Raw genomic sequence first — 20,034 nt, forward strand, 5'->3', positions numbered from 1 at the left:
GTTTTTTTTTTTTTTTTTTTTTTTTTTTTTTTTTTCGAGACAGGGTTTCTCTGTGTAGCTTTGCGCCTTTCCTGGAACTCGCTTTGGAGACCAGGCTGGCCTCGAACTCACAGAGATCCACCTGGCTCTGCCTCCCGAGTGCTGGGATTAAAGGCGTGCGCCACCACCGCCCGGCGAAAGTTTTTGTTTTATCTTACTATATTTTATTTTGTTGTATTCTATTATTATCCCTTTAATAGCCTGTTCTTTTCTAATGAGAGACAGAAAGGGAGTGGATCCAGAGGGGAGGGAAAGAGAGGAGGAACTGGGAGGCGTAGAGGGAGGGGAAACTATAATCAGGATATATTGTGTGAGAGAAGAATCTATTTCCAATAAAAGGAAGAAGAGATAATACCAAAGTAAAATAAACGAATTAAGTACTCAATTGACAAATTCTTAAAAAGAGAATCTAAAAACTGATCAAAACAAACAGAAAATATTAAAACAAGTAGTAGAAATGAATACAGTAAAAAATAAATGCTATAACTAATAATGAAAGATAAAAATGGAGGGGTATATGGAAAGGTTTGGAGGGAGGAAAAGGAAGGGGAAATGATAGAATTATATTATAATCTCAAAATAAAAGAAATTAAATTTTATTTATGTATTTTTTAGGGAGTATTCTTTTTTAATTTTAAATTTATTTTACATACCAAACACAGTTTCCCCTCCTTCCTCTCCTCTCATTCCCACTCCCCGCCTCCCTTCTACCCTCTCCATCCCCTCCTCCTCTGTCTCCATTCAGAAAGGGTAAGGCCTCCCATGGGAGTCAACATAGAACCTTCATCCAGTAACTGATGGAAGCAGATGCAGAAATCCACAACCAAGAAATTAAATTTTAAAAAGAAAAAATGAAATAGTAAAATTGATAAACCATTTACTAATCAAATAGAATACTCCCAATTGTTCTATCTTGCTAACAAACGAGATAAAAATTTCTCATACTTTATAGCTTTAAGTCATGAATCAAAAATAAATTGCAGAGACAGAGCAGCGCCTCGGAGAGCCCGTGTGTCTGTGTCTTGCTTTAACAGTGTTTAGACAGAACAGATCCAAGGGACTCCCTCATGTTAGCATCCAGCCGCTTTTTAGTCTCTCCAGTCGCAGTCTCTGGGACCATCTCCCAGCCGCTTTTGGCTCCTAGGACCAGCCAGCACCATCCCTTTGCTGTTAACTGCATACTGCGTATCAGCCATGACCTCCCCAGGTTCATCAGAATTATTCCACCGATGTGGAGGCTGCAGTGAACCGCCTGGTCAACTTGCACCTGTGGGCCTCCTATACCTACCTACCTCTCTCTGGGCTATTTTGATTGGGATGACATGGCTCTGGAGGGTGTAGGTCACTTCTGCAAATTGGCCGGGGAGAAGCTTGAGGGCGCCCAGTGGCTCCTCAAGATGCAGAACGATTGCGGGAGCCGCACATTCTTCCAGGATGTGCAGAAGCCATCTCAGAATGAGTGGGGTGGAGCCCAGGAGGCCATGGAAGCTGCCTTGGCCCTGGAGAAGAACCTGAACCAGGCTCTCTTAGATCTTCATTCCCTGGCTTCTGCTTGTACAGATCCTCACCTCTGTGACTTCCTGGAAAACCACTTCCTGGATGAGGAGGTGAAGCTCATCAAGAAGATGGGCAACCTCCGCAGGGTGGCTGGGCCACAGCCAGCAGACTGGTATGCCCTCGCCATCCCTGGGCGAGTACCTCTTTGAGAGACTCACTCTCAAGCATGACTAGGAGGCCTCACCTTTCAAGGGGCTCCCTCCTCTGCTCTGCACTGGCCAGCCTCAGGACCTTCACCTGAACATATTGAGCCAACTAGACAGCTTTGCAACCACCCTGGAGCCCCTCCCAAGTCCTGGACCAAGTAAAAATAAAGATTTTTGAAATAGCAAAAAAAATTTGCAGAATTCAATTTGTAAAATATATAAATGCAGTGTTACAAATGGTGAAATAAGTATGGATACAGAATAAATGAAAACAGTAAGAATACCTTTTGATATAACCATTTGGAAAACATAGGGCAATTTCTTAAGAAACCACCAACTACCAACACTGACTGATTGGAAAAGAGACTATACTCATTAGTTATCATAGAACAAAATCAAAGTACTTAACCAAAAGTACAGAATCACACAGTTTTGTGCTGTTCTGCCAACCTTCAAGGAAAATACACCACTAATATTATGTACACTTTCTAGACTCTGAAATCTAAAGAAGATAGAAGAGACCCAATTCCAACAACTAGGAAATATAGAAACAAACAGTAGAGACAAGTCTCATCTAAGACTATATATATATATATTATATATATATTATATATATATTATATATATATTATATATATATATATGTGTGTGTGTGTGTGTGTGTGTGTGTGTGTGTGTGTGTGTGTGTGTGTGTAAACTTAAAGTATTAGTGAAGAGAATCCAGGAGGATGTTAAAAAAAGACTATACCATAAACATGAATGCTCATCTTAGAAATTAAAATCTCATTTAGTATTAGAAAATCTATTCATATAATTGACAATACTAATAAATCAAAAGACAAATGTTATAAAACAGCTTCCTTGATCCTAAAACATATCTGATTGCAATTATCAAACCTTTCGAGAGTTAAAAAGCAACTAGCAGGAAAATGTAACTAGTTCTATAAAATTATCATTGTTATACCCAGGGCTTTATGCATGTTAGGCAAGTGCTTTATCATTGAGCTACACCCCCAGATCAGCAAAACAGTACAGACATTCCTATGAAAATTGGGAACAAGAGAAACTGCCCACTTCCTAACTAGTACTTAATATTGTTTTGAAAATGCTGATATGAGATTTGACATGATGAACATGTAATCAGTGGGAGGTGGTATTATGCATTGATGATATAATTTATCTGAAAATTCATGATAATTGAAAATTTAATACCAACAGTAAGAAAATTCAGTTAGGTATCAAGGTATAAAATGAATATATAGAAACCAACAACTTTTGGTTGCATGCAACCAAAATTATGCATGAAACAATTAGAAAATATAATGGAGGGCAAGATCATACTTGGCATAGCAATTAAAAAGATAAACTATGAATAAACGTAAACGAGAAATATCTGGGACTTATATGCAGAAAAGTTTAAAAACTCTATTGAGGGACATAAAACAATATGTACATAAATGAAAAGACATACACTGTAACATCAAGTTTACCCAAATTAATATATAAACTTAATATGAGTCCAATACAATTACCAGCATATGGGACTTTTGAAAGATTCTTCTAAATATTATTTGGGACAATAAAATTGTAGTGATTACCATGAACAGGAGCAAAAAGTTGTGAGGGAGAAGGAGTCTTACCAACTGTGAAATATGCCCTGAAGTTACAGTGAATAAGGCAGTCTGACAAAAAGAAAGTGGATTCATGGTATAAAATACAGAATACTGGTTGGAAGTGTAGCACCTATAATCCCAGAATTTGGGAAGGAGGCTGAGGAAGGTGGATTTCCAGGAGTCCAAGGCCAACCTGGGTTACAAAGCAAGACTCTCTCTCTAAATATTTAAATAAGCAATAAAAATGACAAAACCCATAGAATGCTAAACTGGTTCAAACACATGTGAAGTTAGCTCATTATAACCTAAGCTAGGAAAGATGACTCATTTGCATACAGTTTGGGAACAAATAAGATAGTCACCAGTGATAAGGTTAAACATTCATATCCCTCTTTCCAATAAAGTTCATATATATATATGTATATATATATATAAAATTTCAAATGTAAAAAGGACATTATGATAAATTCTAGAGGAAAACAGAAAACACAAGCAAAACTAATCCTAAGATTAAATTCTAATGTAAGACATTAAATATAGATGTAATCAAACAGAGGTGATACTTAATTTTGATTTCCCCCAAATTAAAAATTCATTATAAGAAAAATATCAGAGACAAAATGAAAAGGTGATGATATACTGAGAAAATCTGTTTGTTTTGTGTATGTATGAAGCACACTTACTAATCCACAATAGAAACCAGCAATACAACAGAGGAGAAAAGGTATGCAGTTCATAGCAAAAGGAGGATGTCTTCTCAACCTACAGAAAATGCTCAACCACATGTAAACTTATAACTATATACAAATGATAATGAACCATTTTAAAATGAAAATTAAAGAATTTATAAGGGTATAGGAAAAATAGGTGATCTCACACACTGTTGGTGGAAGTATAAATTGGTGTCATTTTTTTCAAAAGCCATTTGTAAAGAAAGAAGAGTCAACATCGATTATCCTTTGACCCAGCAATTCAATTTCTAAGGATTTTTATATATTTCTATATTATATATGTAGTTATATATATATTCTATGTTTGTATTTTAACATGAACCCTGTTGGATTACATAAGGATATTCATTATAGCTTTGTGTATAATCACAAGGATGGAAATATTCTAAATGCCTTTCTATAGGAATTAAAGTAAAATAAGAAGAGCTAAATATGGAGTACTATATAGCTGCTCAAAGTAATGCAATAGATCTGTATTCAATTTACACAGAAATCTATAGAACTATCATAAAAGTAAAAAGGCAAGATATAGAATCAAGTGTATATAATAAATAGACACTAGTTTTTTGGTACACAAGAAATGTCTAAGTGTTTGGTGAGGTGCTGTATTGCTGGATCAAAGTAAGGTTCTTCTAATGTGTGTGAGTATGTAATATGTGAGAGCAAGTATATGATATACTTGGAAGTAATATTCTTTATTAAGTCCATTCTACGTATAATCAATATACATCTATAAAAAGTGAGCATAGAAATCCAAAATATTAGCAACATTCAAATTGAACATAAGGCATAAAATTGACATTATACACTTCCCTGCCTGGAGCTTAAAGTATTCAGAAAACAGACCCCTTGCTGTGTTTGATAAGGGTCCTTAAAGATCCTGCCACTCACACACTTCCTATATTCCTTGCCTGTATATATTCGGTTCCCTTTACATCCCATTCTCTTTCCTTCCTTCCTGTGACTTGTCAAATTCATATTTAATTCTCACTTTCCCAAGGAAGTAGTTTTTGATTCTCCACTCCTCAAAGTATAGGGCAAGTGGGCCGTCTCAGAATCCATCGAACTTCCTAATACAGCACTACTTAGTTGCTTGCCCCTTAAACATGATCATTATGAAGGTGAAAGCCATGTCATGTTCACTACCACATATCATCAGTAACCAGTATGGTGTCTATGCACAGCAGGTACTTGGTCATTTCTTTATGACTATGGTAAAATAAAAGCTCATCTATTGTCCTCTAGCCCCAAGGGCAAAGCCACTAAGCAAAGGGAACAATAATAACAGTAAGCCAGAGAGTAGCTTCCAACTTCTCTGTAATCTAATTGAGGTGTGTGCATGTGTATGAGAGAGTAGTATTTAGTTTCTGGCTGTGTTTGCAGAGCAAGCATACTAAATTCCATAGTTTTTGGAGTGATGTAGGCTAAGACAAATTATCAATTTTATCAACCACATAATGCTTTCTAACTTTATTACTGGGCTGATATCTGCTATGGCACTTCTAATGAGGTAGTTGGAGCATCTCTGCTGTGATTAACCTTTAAGTCTGGTGAAGGCCTTCCTTAGCTACACATCTCAAAAAACCAGGTGCTTCCACAAGATGCTACTTCCTACTTGCTATGGTATGGATCTGGAATGATGGGCCCCCCTAGGCTTGTTTACAAGTTTGGTGCTATTAGGAGCTGGTGAAAATATTTAGAGGTAGGAACCAGTGGGAAGGCTTAGGTCCTTGGGCATGTTCCCTCAGAGGAAACTGCAGGGCTCTTCTATTTAGTTTTACACCCAAACATGAGATGAACAGGCCTTCTCTACTATGTTCTCTAGCTATCAAGTACTGTCTCATCACAGGCCCAAAGCAATGGAGCTGGTGGTCACTTGTGGGAACCTTCAAAACTGAGCCAAAATAAAATCCTATCCATTTCCCAATACTTGGTACCTAATGCCTGCTGACTGGTGAGATATTAATAAACGCCTTGGTATTTTCATGGATCCATTCTCCTTCATTGTGATGGAGAGGTCTGTATTTTCAGAAAAATTAAGTCATCTTTCTACTGTAGCTACACTTTAAAACACTTGGTACTTCTTTTTCACACTGGACCCTAACAACTGTTTTGTTTTTGTCTAGGTCATTTCATTGTTTTTTTTTAAGCCCCTAGTATTAGGCTCCATAGTACTTCACTTATATTTACAGTTACCATGATTTTAAGTATCAAAATATAAGTATTAAGAAATTAATAAATACAAGAGATTTATGAATAAACTATAATGACAACCTATGTCAGAGGTATAGACAGAACTTCTTTCTGGGACATGATCCAAAAGTTGGACTCCACTAGCCTTGGACAGCAGTCCTTAATCAAGGTGAATCCTAATCAAGATTATCTGGGGAAATTGTTTACATGCAAATATATAGGGCCTTGTCCCTAGAAATTGGGATTTCAATCCCTGTGGGAGGTCCTAGGAACCTAAACTTTAAACAGCTAACTCAAGGGAGTCTAAACAAGTGCTTCTAGAATCACAGTATATAAGCAAGAAGCCAGGGTAAAGCATAGGAAGGCTATTGTTGTTTGGGGATACATCTATTTGTTCCAATCAGGTTGGATTTGAAATTATTCATGCTGCCCCTACCCCTCATCATATACACTGAGTTGTCAATTCCTACTTCCTGTCCCTGCATCTCTCCCACTTCGCCACCTTAATTTCCAATCTAGACCTTACACAATGCAGTGATTTCTCCACTTTCACCATTTTCTTCAACTATTAAAACTATTTTTACATAGTCCTTCACATAGCAGGGACTATGTAAGATTTTCTTCTCATTGATCATGTACAGCGATATTTGGTGAGACTCTGTTGACGGAGTGACTTGTATACATACTGGTCATAATGACTTCATTATTGTGGGTATTCCTTCCACTTTCTAGAAGCATATCTGCTTCTTCCCCTCTGATGTAAGTGGCTCTTTGATGCTCAGAATGGCTCTGCACATCAAATATTAGAAGCCCAGTTCCTTTCAAAGTAGGATTGGTTTGTACTCTTAACAATTTCCAGTAAGTAGCCTGGTTGGAGCCCAGTGTCTCCCAGATAGGATTATGGTACCATCAATTTGTACAACTGGAGGACCCTCAAAAGACATGCTCTTTTCTTCCAACTGATTTTTATATTGATTATCAGGGGGGTTAAATGAGACAAGGATGGCTGAAGTAATTAGTTAGTAACCAAAGTAGACATGTTTGTATACCTAGTCTTTTGATTCTTCATACTACTCTTAAACCCAAACTTTCTTTAAAATTTTTATTAGATTTTTTTAAAATTAAAGACAACAAAATTGCCTTTGAGATTAAATGCAATAAAATATCATTGAATAAACTTAACTAAGAAGGTGAAGGACTGCTACAAGGAAAACTTTAAACCTCTGAAGAAAGAGATTGAGAAAGACACCACAAAATGGAAAGATAGCCCCTGTTCACAGATTGGTAGAATGAATTTTGTGAAAATGACCATCTTACCAAAAGCATTTTACAGATTCACTGCAATCCCAATCAAAATACCCACAATAATCTTCACAGAAAAAAATCCTAAAATTCATATGGAACCAGAAAAGAACCCGGATAGTCAAAGCAATTCTGAGTAAAAAGAACAGTACTGGAGGGATTGCTATTCCAGACTTCAATATCATAGAACTATAGTACTAAAAAACAATATGGTAATGACATAAAAATAAACATGTAGACTACCAGAATAAAACAGAAAGCCCATACATGAGTATTTGTAGCTATAGACATTTGATATCTGACAAAGAGGCAAAATCATACACTGAAGAAAATATATTTTCAACAAACGGTGCAGGTAAAACTGGATGTCCTCATGCAGAAGGATGATATTAGACCCCCTATCTATCATTCAGCACAAACATTAGGTCCAAGTGGATCAAAGACATCAATTTGAAACCTGAAACACTAAAACTGCTAGAATAAAACATAGGCAGAACCCTACAAGATATGGGTGTAGAAAAGCATTTTCTGAACAAAACTCCATTAGCCAAGGAATTAAGGTCAACAACTGACCAAGTGGGACCTCATAAAACTAAAAAGCTTCTGTATAGCTAAGGAAACAATCAACTGGAAGACAACAGAATAGGAGAGAATCTTTGCAATCTATACATCTGACAGAGGATTAATATCCAGAATATACAAAGAACTAAAAACAAACAAACAAACAAACAAACAAAAAAAAACCTCAAACAAATGACCCATTCTAAAAATGGACCTAGGACCTGAACAAAGAGTTCTGAAAAGAAGAAAAAAATGGTTAAGACATATCTCAAAAAATGCTTAGCATCCCCAGTAATTAGGGAAATGCAAATAAAAACAACTTTGACATTTTATCTTAACCCAGCCAGAACGGCAAAGATCAACAAAACAACTCACAACAAATGCAGGAGGAGAATTGGGGAAAGGGGAACACGAATTCACTGCTCCTGGGATTGCAAACTATGGAAATCAGTGTGGAAAATTCCCAAAAAGCTAAAAATAAACCAATCATGACCCAGCTATACCACTCTTTGGCAGACACACAAAGGATTAGATACTCTACTATAGAGAACTTGCTTAGCCATGTTACTGCCACCTTACCCACAACAAGTAACAATAGAAATAGAAACAACCTAAATGTCCTTCAACCAATGAATGAATAATGAAAATATGGTACATATACATTGCGAAGTACTATTCAGCTATAAAGAAAAATGAACATTGTAGGTAAATGATGGTAAATGAATGAGGTAACCCAGACCAAAAGAGACAAATGCTACATGTTCTCTCCTATTGGCAATTCCTAGCTCTAGATCCTCAGATGTGAGTGTACAAGGTGGAGTAAGAGGAGAAACCAGGAAAGCATAATAAATGGATCCCAGGTGGGGGAGGGGCTTGGGAAGGGAATAGCAGGAAGAAGGTGATATAAAATCAGAAATGAAATAATTGGGGGAGCTCCAACTGGGGAGAAGGGAAGGAGATCAATCCAGAAGGAAAAGAAAGAATGTGAAACATACAACATGAAGTTTGTTTGATAAAGCCTAATGTAATCATATTATTTTATATCTACCTAAAATTATACTCTCTCTCTCTCTCTCTCTCTCTCTCTCTCTCTCTCTCTCTCTCTCTCTCTCTCTCTCTCTCTGTGTGTGTGTGTGTGTGTGTGTGTGTGTGTGTGTGTGTGTGTGTGTGTGTTAAAGGAAGTTAAGCCATTAAGCCACTTGGGCTGATAGTGTTCCCTATAAGACTCACAGACTAACAAAAACTGTAGTACCAAACACAAGAAATCTCCTTTGAATGGTTGGCCAGAGTAGTCCAAGTGACTCCCAAAACAATATAGATTATCAATGTAGCCCTTGGTTCTCTATCAGGGCTTAAGGGTGGGACCCTATTGCTGCAGACCACACACTTAGGATACAGGACTTGGATGTTCAAACTGCATCTGACCTGAAAGCCTGTTTTCCATGGTCTAGCTAGACCAGTGTAATTCCTTACTGTAGTCTAAATCTTATCCATATACCTACAGATAAACATAGTCCCCACCCCTCATCAAATTAGCCTCTCTTCACAGCAAATGGAGACCATCACAGAAAACTACAACTGGACACAATGCAGAGATCAACAGAGATCATGGGGAGCCTAGCCCCAACAGATACACCCTCATCACAACTCCTGAAGAGGGAGGAAAGGCTGTGAGAACCACAATACCAGGGAGTCTACTGCTGATCATATTCATCTCTCCCCCAATTTTTTCCAGATTGACATCCCATTTTATTCCCACTCAACTTTGTGTCACTAAAAAAAAGCCAAAAAACAAAAAACAAAACAAAATTTCAAGCTAACGTGTGCAGCTCCAATATTCTTGGACGTGTAGTCTTCCACTGGAGCGTGATGGACCTACTAGTGACTAACTTGCTTTTTCTCATCTCTTCCTTTTTGCTGTATAAAAAGGGAATGAGTGAGTCTACAGTTAAAGTCTTTGGCAAACTAGGACCTCCTGGCTATGTAGCCATTTGGCTGAGCTGGGCCTAGTTCTGGTTTCTTGACTGTTGAGCAAGGTTGAACATTAAAGAGCAGGCAACTTTGCCCAACTTCCTTGATATAAAGCAGGAGCAGAGCTAAAGATTACAGCTGTGACAGGCTTGGATTGTGCACTTTGCCCAACTACATGCTGGGCTTCACTCTAAAAAGGAAAATCGGCATCTACTGGGAATCTTCCTATGTATCCCAAAGCATTTCTGTGCTTTTTAGTATAGTTAACCTTCAGGAAGGCTTTGTAAGGTAAGTAGTTGACTGAGACTAAGATGGGTTATATATCTTGTTCAAAGCCATGCACTCTTTGATTTATGTAACTAGATTTTGAAAATCTGCTAGAATTCAAACCCAAGTTTGTCTCCCAGTATTTTCTGTGGTGCTCTACTGCCTTCCTGGGTATGGCTAGAGAAAAGGATAGAATGGTAAATTTGATTAGTATCACAGAGCATGGCTGCAGCACAGTGGTCTAACAGGTTTCCACTGAACTATGTTAAGCACAAGCCAGGGATATTGACCTGTAGAGGTTTTAATTTCAAAAAGACCCAGGCCTTATAACGTATATAGAAATCTATAACTGTGCTTTGGGACCAAATAAGGATTTTCTGCCTAGAAGGCGGGAGTCTTCACCAATGGGCAGAACTATAGTATAGTTTCTTGCTTCTCAATATATATTAGGCACTGTTTTAGGCATGTTCATGTATGTATTTTAATTAATTTTCTCAATACCCAATAAATTAGGTGACATTATCCAGTTTGTAGCTGGGAATCCTTAGGCTAAAAAGGACAAACTATTTTCTTAACAGATAAGAAAACAGAGTGTCCAGACTAGAGTGTATCTTCTCCTGCTCCGAGGAGGAGCAGTTCCACTGAAGCAAGGGTTGCTAGGGTAGAGTGCTCCCTTTGCCTCCAGGTATCTATGAAGAAGACTTCAGCTCCTCACTGAAGGAAAGGGAGGAAGCATGGAAATGGAGATGAAAAGACTTGGTTGACACCAGTGCGAGGCTATACGGCTCTAGCTCAAAAACAAAAGCAAACTGCCGGCCAAAGCCTGGGCTGTTCTCGTTTCTTACGACAGGTTGCCTTTGCTTCTGACAAATACATTGTCCTCCTTTGTTAAAAATGTTAGGGAGATCGAACTGAAAACGAAGAGCAGTTCTGCAAGAGGCGGAAAAACCTCCTCCTGCCTCTTCCTTCAGTCTTTTGAAGTTTCCTTGTTTGGGAATTTTATTTTTAAACTTACCACAATAGCTTGGCATTCCAGGATCATAGTAGCAAGAGCACACGGGGCCAGTCCATCTTGCCTTTCCCTTCTCTGCCCAGCCAAGAGATAAGACTGCTCCAAGAGAAACAGCCACTCCCAGGTTTTTACTAGAGGAAACATTTGCAAGATCCAGGAAACAAGACACAAGGAGGCTACGAAGAAGAAAGGACCCAGCGAGCTTGCTGTGGTCATCTCTCCCTGTCCCTGAGCTCACGGAAACTTCCAGTGGATAACAGCAAATGCCAAGTGCCAGGACTTACTCCAGGCCTTCTCCAGGTCCCCAAGAGGTGAAAACAAGGAGATAGAGAAGCCCTTGCTTTGATGGGGTTGTCAGCAGTAAAGCTTAGTTTCCCACCCCCCTGCCGGAAGACTCTAGCTGCTACTTGTCAAGGTACCACACATACAGAAGTTACACACTGGTAGACAGAATGTGTGCTTCTCTTTCACTTCCCCATAGGATGAAAAGTCCTTAAAAAAATGAGGAGGATGAGTCAGATATGATATTTATGGGCATGTATGGGCAGGGCAGGATACTGCGTCATGGAAGTGGTGACATTATGTGGAGGTTCAGGAAGGTCTGATTAGGTATCCCTTTATATGTCAAAGTTCTCATGGATTTAAATAAGCAGAAGTGCTGACTGATGGAGAATTTTAGCAAACCAAATTGTAGCCAGCAGTGCGGTCAAGCATGGCTGTTGAGAACCAGTCTGTCATTGATACAGGGATTTTTCTAAAGCCTTTGATCTCAAACTTCCCAGAACTAAATAAAACCGATATGGTCTGCTACTTCTTCAGATTTTCTTTTTTTTTTATTTTTTATTATAAATTCCAACATTTTGACACATACCCAAAGAACACTATGTGCTTTCAAGTCAAGCTAGTTATATTTGATCACATTCTTTCCTGATTTTTCTTTCAAATTCAATACATGGTTTGGTGTTAAGCTTTCTGGAGCTAACATAATTACTGATCCCCATTTCTAGTTCCATCATTGATGATATAATACATTAATAAGCCTTTTCAATGACAACAAGTAGCCAATAGTATGAGTATTTTTCAAGAAATTAATTTTATCTTTTGGATTATTCCTTAAAGGGTATATTGGGCCAGAGTATGATGAGTAATGTATTCTTGTCACATATTTCCAGATTGTCCTCTAGGATAACTGAACCAATATATACTGCTTCTAGAAAAAAAATACTGTTTGCTCATGCCTTGCCTAGGCAGGATTTTATAATTTCACTTGTCATTTATGTAAACTGTTGACAGTTTAATAAGAAGGCTATAATACCTTGAAATTGATTTTTATTTATATTCTTTAATTGCTACAGAGGTTATAGTTTTCCATGGAATGATTTTGCAGCCTTTCTTTCCACATGTGTAAAGTAAAATGCCTACTTATTTTCTTTGCCCATTTAAGAAGCTAAATCTTCAAACTAACCCTCTCTATCTGTATTCATTCTTCATATATTTTAGACAAGCAACTGTTATCAATAAAATTGTTCCCAGGCACTCCCCTCCTTCTGAGGCTTAGCTTTTTATTACATTTTGTGTACAAAGTTTTTTTTCCTAATTTTTTATATTTCAACCCATCCATCTTGTCTCCAGTGACATCTTCAACTTAATAGACACAGATTTATCTTGCATCCTCAGCCAGAAAAAAATAAGCTGTTCCATTGGTTTACCTTCTGGCTAGGATCTGCTATGGATCTAAGTAAGGTATATCTGTAAGTTAATCATCCTTCATGCAAATACCTTAAATTTCTCAAATTTCTTAAATTGATTTTTAAAACAAGCTTTAGGTTGCTTCCAGTGTATTCCATATTTTCAAATTAGCTTGTTTGTTCATAGAATCCATTTTAAACTTTAACATTTTAAATCAACTATCATGTATTTGATAATTTCCATATTAAGACAGGACTTTAAGTCTGAGAGTGCAAGTCTACTACTATCTCTTAAATCTGAGAGGGCAAGTCTACTATCATTCTAGCTGATGTTTTCTTCCAGATTTATTTCACTATGGATTTGACAAGTTCTATAAAGTACCCCCATGAAGATTCTAATTGTAGTATATTATATATGAATATTAATTAGGGAGATTTGTATAGTCTTCGCAAGCTGAAGCAGATTACAGATATGTATTCATTTCTGTTCTTATTTCTTTCATTAGAATGTTATAATTTTCCTTGATTAAGTGTTGTGTACCCAATGTTGCATTATCACCCATATTTCAACACTTTCAATACTCACTTTATCACACTTCTAACAAGTCCTACATGCTTCTAAATGTTTCAGTCTTACCTGTAAGGTCTTCCTGAAAAAATGTACTATTCCTTATGCAATCAGATTCAACTATCCATTTTCTTCTACTGGCAGAAAATAGGAAGCATGTCCTGAATTACGGATCCCCGCCCCTGCACCCACCTCCAGGTGGACTAGGTGAGAGGAAAGAAGAGAGCCGTCAGCAGAGAGCTGGAACTACTACACAGAGCTCTAATTGTGTCAAATACAATGTAACCTAGAAGTAATGGGCTCGGGAAGAAGATGCCTGCCTGACCTTGGGATGTGATTTTAATCTTCTGTGAGTCAGTTTTCTCATTGGCCAAACTATGTCATGAATAGTAACAATCACACAAGATCATTATAAGTGATAAATAACATAATTTATGCAAAATGGGTCTGAAAAATAGTAAGCACCCAGTAAATATTAGCTACCAAGGCTCTGCTTGTCATTAATAGCAAAATGATCTCTTTCCTTAGTTTTAATTTCTTCCGGAGTATTAGATTCCTCAAGAATGAACTGGGAAAAAATAAGGCATTTTGGGGGTTAACTATGGCTGTGTATATAATAAATACATATTCTGAAGTTACACACAAAGGGGGGAAAATGGAAGGATCAAGGTAGGCAATCACAAGTACAGAAATCCAAGGGAGATAATCCAGAAAAGAATGTCTGCTGGCTTTTAAATACCTACAATTATGTAACTTTTTCTTTCACTAGATTTACTCATAATTTCCCCCTCCCACTAATATCAAAATGAGTTTGTATTCTCTCTGCATGCAAACCAAATAACAACTGAGAGAGACAACTAAGAATGTAACTACCTAGAATTATCTGCTTTGCTTCTAGGCACAGAGAGTAGCTGAAGATTATACTTTTGATTTTCCCACCTACACCCATCATTGCAGTTGTGACAGAAATGACATAATAAATATGAAAGTGTACGTGTGTGGTACTAAGGCAGAGTAGGGGGGAGGAACTCCATCAGGATTTTTCCTTATAAATGTCATTTCCTCACTGAATCTTTTCTAGTCCTTCTTATCTTACCTGGAAAAAAAATCCCTTTACTGTATCTTACTAATTTTTAAAGTAAGCATATAAAATAATGCATTTCATTATGGCATTCCATGTATGTGTATAATTGTAGTTTCCTCATAACCACCCTCTATTATCATATCCTTTCTAGTCCCTCACCACTGGTCTCTCTCATACCCCTACTCCAGCTATTTTCATATCTGTTTATATATTGATAACTGTAGACTCCTCATATGAGAGGAAATGAGGTGTTTTGTTTTTCTCTTCACCTTACCCTCTCATGCCCCCTTACCCCTACATTCAATGCCTTCCTCTCTCTGCACAGCATCCTAGTTTCATGTCATATATAGATACATACATGAACACATATGTATGTTCAACATGAGATAAAACATAATTGTCTTTCTGACTCTGATTTGCTTCATTTAAAACTATGATCTACAGTTCTGTTCACTTTTCTACAAATGGTATAACCTTTTCCTCCTTTATGGCCGAATAAAACTCCAAAACTCCCTTCTCTGTCTTTGTCTGTCCATCTGTCTGTCTGTCTGTCTCTCTTTCTCATGTGTGTGCATGCACATTTTCTTTTCCTATTTATCTGCTGATGAGCATCTAGGCTGATTCCCTGTCTTGACTATTGTGTCTAGTACAGCAACATGGGTGTGCAAACATCTCTGTGGCATGCTGAGTCCTTCAGGCATATACCCAGTTATGGTATAACTGGGCCATATGGTAGTTATGTTTGTAAGTTTTTGATGAATACCCAGACTGGTTTACATAGTTGCCTGAGAGCCTTAACTGTGATCTGCTTCTTCCATTTTCAGCATTGACACGGACGTTCTTTTCCTTTCTGTTCATCTCTCCGTTCTATTTTAAACCTAGTTAAGTTGCTGAGATCTCTACCAAACCATCACTTAAACACCTGGCTGTCAAAACTTGCATGGAGGGCTCGATAAAACACATACTGCTGGCCATTTTCTAATTCATTAGGTCTGGGTAGGGCCTTTGATTTTCATTTTTAAGAAATTCTTGGATGACACTGAGGTTGCTGGGCCTGTGACCATGTTTGGAGACCACTAAATTAAAGTGTCTTTAATTTCTCTTCTTCTCCCTAGCCATTTTCTTCGAAAACATTTCAGTGTTAAAATCTTTCTAAACATTTTAATCACACAGTAAAATAATGATAATGATTAAAAACTAGTGAAAAGGAGTGGCCCTCTCCCATATTGCTGGTAGAAATGTAAAACAGTACAGCCATTTTGAGAAACAGGCAATTCTTCAAAAAGTTCAATATAAAGTTACCATATAGACCAGCAATTCTACTCCTAAGTATATGCTAAGGAGAATTGAAAACATACCTACCTAGAAAATTATATATGAATGTTTATAGAAATAATATTTGTAACAAAAAGTAGAAACAATTAAAATGTCTATTGGTAGATTGTTGTGGAATATTAGTTGAAGATGTGTTACATTTGTTTAGCTGTGGAACATTTGTTTAATGATGCAAAGATGTCTTGCATTCTTCTATGTTGCATTTGTTTAACTCTGTGAAGCTGTGTTACTTTGTCTGTCTAAAACACCTGATTGGTCTAATAAAGAGCTGAATGGCCAATAGCCAGGCAGGAGAAAGGGGTAGGTGGGGCTGGCAGGCAGAGAGAATAAACAGGAGGAGAAATCTGGGAAGAGAAGATAAGGAGTGAGAAAAGGAAGAGAGGAGGAGGTCAGGGGTCAGCCACCCAGCTACATAGCAAGTCACAGAGTAGAAGTAGAAGAAGGTATATAGAATTGAGAAAGATAAAATCCCAGAGGCAAAAGGTAGACGGGGTTAATTTAAGTTAAGGAAAGCTGGCTAGAAACAAGCCAAGGTAAGGCCGAGCATTCATAAGTAAGAATAAGCCTCCATGTATTTATTTGGGAGCTGGGTGGTGAGCCTCCCAAACAGAAAAGACTAAAATCAACCAACTACAGTAGATGACTGGGTAAAGAAAATGTGATCTACTCCTGTTATTTGGCAATAAAGAAAAATTAAGCACTGAAATATGCTTCCATGTGGATGAATGGCTAAAACATCATCCTAATTAAAAGACATGAGATACAAAAGCACATGTTTAATGTGATTCCTCCTGAATGAGGTAAACAGAAAAAAGCAAATCTATGAATGCAGGAAACAAATTACAATTGCTTGAGGGTGAAAATGGGAATGGTAAGTGACTGCTGCAAATAGACATGAGAGACTATTGCAGGATGGCAGAAACATTCTAAAATTAGATTGTAGTAAAGATTATACATTACCCACTAAATACACCCAAACTGTACACTTGGAATATGAAAATTCATAATGAATAAAGATGTTTTCATTTCTTCCTTGTAGAACTCCATTACAAGCAATCATGCCATCTATTTCCTATATCCAATATTTTGCTAAATTTGCTTTCCTGAAGGACACATATGACTGCAAACTGTCAAAGCCATTAATGCTGTCTTCCATGATGGCAGTACATTGACAGATTTTTCTTCTAGCACTTTGGCCACTTGATCCTGCTTTACTACTTTCTTCTCCTCATTTTTCCCTGTCTGAGTGTTTGGCAAGCATCCTCTGAAGAATCTGCTTCACCTCTAATATATACCAGTTCTAAGGTACCATCTTTTCTAAACCGGCTCCCTTTCTACTGACATAGACTGTCCCATCTATGTCAGTAACTTCCCAGGTCACCAGGGCTCAGCTAGTTTTAATTATCTCCTGTGTTCCAAAGCTCCAGAAACAGTTTTCTCTACTTGTCCTTGAAAAGACACTTTATAGTTTTTAGCAAATAATCTGAACAGACATTCACATGAGAAGCAATAATGACACTGAATAAACACATGAAAAATGTTCAAACTAGGATGATCAAGGTAAGCAGAATAAGATGACAGCAGGTATAACTGTTACGTCAGAAAAAGAAAATTTTCAATGATGGCAAAATTTGGTGCAAAGAACTGTTCTAGTATATTGCAGGTGGTAATGTAAAATACCCCCTAAGGAAAGTCATTTTTTAAATCTGTGAAGGATCATAAAAATGTTCATATACTGTGAACTAGTAATCCAAACTCCAGATAGTAGTTTCTTTAATAATTGTTTCAGGTAATTGCTTTAATGAGATAATTTAAAATGAGAAAAAAAATCTATAGATATTCAAACTGTTCTAGATAATTTTTTATAATAATAAGACATTGAAAATACCCCGATTATTCAACAATTTAGGATTGATTAAACAAATTAGTATACAATAAACAGATGAAATATTATATAGCCATTAAGATTATAATTACTGAGGAGGCTTGAATAAAAATTATTTATCAAATAATGCTTAGTGTATCAGGATACAAAAGCTCATTTGCATAGTTATTATAACCATGCCAGAAATAATCTCCACACCTATAGAGAAAGCAAACAGGAAATTGGAGCAATAAGGTGGTAGAGACAAGGCTATTTTTTCTTGTGCTTAATTTTCTATAATATTGTTTCCATAATAAACAATTATTTTTTCTCCCAAAAGATCACACATATTTATCTTTTATACTGTATTTCGATTGCACCTCCACAGCCTAGTCCAAACACACATTGTCACTTCTGGAGGACTGCTGCACTTGGTTACCCTCTAACTCATCTAGATTGCAAATACTGCCAAGTTGCCTAAAATGCCACATTTATCAAGTCACTTACCTGTCAACTTTTTTTGAATTTCTGTTTGAAAACTTCATACATTTATATAATGAATTTTAGCCATCTTTTTCAAGCCCCATTCTCCTCGTTTATACCCCATCTGAATTTATTTTTAATTGATATATAAAATTCTAAAGTGGTACTTATTAGTGGGGTATCAGGTATTGATTGATACATGTATACAATGAATAATGATTAAATCAGGGTAAACACCTCTCTTTCAAATATTTATCATTTCTTTATGGCAAAATGTTCAAAATCCCCTTTATGGCCTTTTCAAGTGTACATACAGTTCATCACTGCTATCTGTAGTCTCCACATCACAGGCCGCACATCAGAGCTTCATGCTGCTGTCTAACTGGAACTTGGAACTCACTGAAGACAGGTGAACACGATTCACTCTCGTGTTCATCATCCGTTCTAGTTCTCCAGGCCTACCCATCCTGGTCTAAAGCTCCATTAGTTATACTTCTCTGCTCTTACTGCTGAGCATGAGCCATGACTTCTCCTTCTCAGTATCATAACTAACATTTCTTGTGTTAAGCTGTGTTTGGAACGGTTTCTCATAAACATTTGATGTTGTTGCTCTTATCCTATCTTACAAATAGGAAGAGATAAAGATAGTGACAGAGATAAGAAGAGATAAGAAGGAAGAGTCAGTGAAGGGGAGAGAGGAAGGAGGAGGAAGCACATGAACATGGATTTCAACTTGGGCAGTATTAACTCCAAGGCTTTCTTTAGTAATAGACACCTCACTTAGTCTCCGCTCTTCCCACTTTCAGCCTCCAGTTTTCTTATCCTTCCATGAACTGATCCAAAACACAATAAATACTTATCATGTACTAGGGCCTTGTTTCAGGGGTTTCTTGTTTAAGCTTCATGTTCTTTTGGACACGTTTGCAAGGAAAAGCTGGCTTAAAAGCTGAGCTGGTCCCCTTACCAGCTATGAGACCTTGAGTGGAGAACTCACCCTCTCTGACTCTCACACCCTTTATCTGAGTTAGCAGTTCTCAATGTGTGGTCCCAGGACCAGCTGTGCCAGCATCATCCAAGGAGCCAGTTGGAAACATCGATTTTAAGCCCTACTCCACACCTATAAAATTCAATTTTTTAGGGGCAGATTCCAATGGGCTCTGATGTTTGAACAAGCTCTCCAGATGTTTCTGTTGCACACTCAACTCTGAGATTCAACACCCTGGTCTAATGCCTACCTGCTGGAATTGTTAGGAAGTTCTGCCCTAAGTAGTGCAACTAAACTCATAGCACACAGGTTGTTTTGCAAGTAGTAATGTAGTGTTACTGCTGCTGAACTCTGTGTGGGCTACTATTTTCTGCTCAAGCTGTGGGCAGACACCGTATCTCGCTGCTCTCTCACTAGTATCTCCCAGTGTGCTAAGCAAATGGCAGTGCACATGCTAAGCTTTTCCTAAGACTCACTGATGAGTGAGTAGGAGAAGCATTTTGGAGACTGGTGAGCTGTAAAATACTGTTTCTGAAGCAAGACTACTTGGGGCTAATTACCAGCTGAGGGGCTTCGGGCAAATGAATGTGTTTGGTGTGCCTCCATTGCCTCTCTGTATTAAACATAGAAGGAAC

The 20,034-nt window shown here is 37.4% G+C and overlaps 1 protein-coding gene and 1 pseudogene across 2 annotated transcripts in view; one reads left to right on the forward strand and one right to left on the reverse strand.

Moving 5' to 3' along the window:
* Positions 1-20,034, reverse strand: part of Shroom4 (shroom family member 4) — a 209,228-nt gene that overhangs the window by 20,175 nt on the left and 169,019 nt on the right. The gene's annotated exons all lie outside the window — the stretch shown is intronic.
* LOC128118260 (ferritin light chain 1-like) lies at positions 858-1,770 on the forward strand (annotated as a pseudogene).

This window comes from Peromyscus californicus, unplaced genomic scaffold (assembly GCF_007827085.1).
Source record: "Peromyscus californicus insignis strain IS unplaced genomic scaffold, ASM782708v3 Scaffold_10__1_contigs__length_136768540, whole genome shotgun sequence".
Classification (NCBI taxonomy): domain Eukaryota; kingdom Metazoa; phylum Chordata; class Mammalia; order Rodentia; family Cricetidae; genus Peromyscus; species Peromyscus californicus.